The sequence below is a fragment of the Castor canadensis genome, chromosome 13, assembly GCF_047511655.1.
Source record: "Castor canadensis chromosome 13, mCasCan1.hap1v2, whole genome shotgun sequence".
Lineage (NCBI taxonomy): Eukaryota > Metazoa > Chordata > Mammalia > Rodentia > Castoridae > Castor > Castor canadensis.
The window spans coordinates 81,749,700-81,752,108 of record NC_133398.1 but is presented as its reverse complement, the minus strand read 5'-3'; the positions used below and the strand labels follow the sequence as shown (position 1 = coordinate 81,752,108).

At 35.5% G+C, this 2,409-nt stretch overlaps 1 non-coding gene across 1 annotated transcript; it reads right to left on the bottom strand.

Annotated features, from left to right (window-relative positions):
* Positions 1-1,579: 1,579 nt before the first annotated feature.
* Positions 1,580-1,743, bottom strand: LOC141416059 (U1 spliceosomal RNA). The gene has a single exon (XR_012440984.1). It is a non-coding gene; the product is annotated as a U1 spliceosomal RNA (small nuclear RNA).
* Positions 1,744-2,409: the final 666 nt, after the last annotated feature.

Below are 2,409 nucleotides of genomic sequence, written 5' to 3'. Positions count from 1 at the left end.
TTTAAAGTTTTGTTGACTCAAGAACCAAGATTTAAGAAATTTAGTACTTTTCACTGATTTACCAAGGGGAAACTAACTTTTAATTTCCGTCAACTGGAAGTGCCTGGCAGTGAAGAATATAGTGACAAATATACAGGTTCGTGCGGTTCGTGCTCCCACTTTGATTTGTGCTAATCACCTGCAGTTTCATCTTCCATTGTTTTTCTACCATCAGTGCAAGTGTCAACAGAGACAATGGAAAATGAGTTCTTCATGCTATTATAAAAGTATTTTTGACTTGTAGACAAACTAAAAGTCTTAGGAACTTTCAGGAGCCTGTGGACCACACATGCCCTAAGAGAGGGAATCACAGGGGTCAACATTAGGGATTTGGTCAGCTTTGTGACATTTGCTCTGTGTTCATAACAGCTGTTCTTGATAATTCTGTTTTCTGTCTGCCCTTGACAGTTGGCATTGCTGCACTTATAAAATATTACCAAACTGATAGAGCTACACTAGTGACTCTGTGTTGTTTTAATTTTACTTTTAGAGTTGATAAGCTTTGATAGATTTTATGTCTACTGTCCACTATCCTCTGAAAATGTTATGTATCTGTCTGTCTATCTATCCAACCATCATCATGTCTCTCTCTCTCATCATTTGCCTACCAAACAATATAAGTCTGTGCCCTTTCCCTTTTTGTTTTTTCTCATTTATCTTTGGTGTTTAATATATTCTTTTGTTGCTTCTAATCTTTTTGTGTTTTACATTTTATTCTTTAGCCTTTAAATTTTGATAATAACATAGTTTCATTTATTTTATTGACATTTTAAATGTTGACTTGGTCAAATTTATCAGTTTTCTTATATAATTTTTATTTGGGGAAATTCTTTTTTTTTTTTTTTTCAGTACTGGGACTTGGACTCAGGGCTTTCACCTTCAGCCACTCCATCAGCCCTTTTTTGTGATGTATTTTTTCGAGGTAGGGTCTTGAACTGTGGTCCTCCTGCTCTCTGCCTTCTGAGTAGCTAGGATTACAGGTGTGAGCCACCAGTGCCCAATGGGAACTCATTTTTAAAATCCTTCATGATACTTACCTGGCAAGGGAGATACCATGATCTCAAGTTGTCTACATATTTAATATTTTATGTGCATGCTTTATAGGTTTCTATAAGAAGAACATTAATTTTCTTATTATTGAGAATTTGTTTCTGCAATCTAGTAAGATGTTGCTTTAGATATTTCAAGGTCTTGTTTTAGATCTATATTAGTCTTGAAGGAATGCTTCTTTTAAATGGTATGTGGTGTTTCTCTTTATACCCAATAATATTTTTGGAAAGTATTATTGCTCTTTCTACCTTTTTTTTCTTTTTCTTTTCCTTTTAAAAAACATTTACGATTGTTGAAAGTTTAGGGAAACATTTTAAAATATTAAATATGTAGACAACTTGGATAATATAATTAGAAGACAGATTTACTATGTGTTAGTTATTTTAAAGAGTTTAAGTGTACAAAAGCAACTTTAAAACTATTAGAAGAAAATATAAGAGGATTGCATTTATGAACTTGGGCTTATGAAGGAATTTTAAAAAATTTATTACAGGGGAGAGCAGGAATGCAGTCCCCTACTACCACAAATTATACAGTTGAGTTTCCCACATTTGGGGAAATCACAGGGGTCAGCACATTCGGAGTGCAATGGATAAGCCTCGCCCTGAGAAAACCACCTTTGTGATCATGGTATCTCCCCTGCCAGGTAAGTATCATGAAGGATTTTAAAAATGAATTCCCATTGGGCACTGGTGGCTCACACCTGTAATCCTAGCTACTCAGAAGGCAGCGAGCAGGAGGACCACAGTTCAAGACCCTATCTCGAAAAAACCCATCACCAAAAAAGGGCTGATGGAGTGGCTCAAGGTGAAAGCCCTGAGTCCAAGTCCTAGTACTGAAAAAAAAATGAATTTCCCCAAATAAAAATTATATAAGAAAAAACATATCTTTTTATTACTTGATTTAACACTTCAAAGTAGACATGAAAGATTATATAGTAGATATATTCTCTACCTTTGGAAGATTACTGTAATATGAATTTCTTCTCTTCAAAGTGGATACTTCACTTCACTTTCCCTTGCTGTACTGGTACTGGTTTATCATTCAGCCTTCACTAACCAAATCTATCTTTACAAATCTTCAAGTCATAAGAAGTCAGTGTGAGAGAATGGTCTCTAAAATACCACCTTCTGTTGAAGGACCTACAAGTTCTCGTGCAATACTTCTCACACAGTTATGGTGAGGTGTAGGGTCAAAAGGCACAGCAGTGGTCACTTAGGTGGAGTAGTCTGGTGATGGAATTTGGTCCTTGTTCATAAGTGTACAGCTTCAAACTTGAGTCTTTTGCCCTTGCAGAGAATGAGTGAGTGATCTGATATA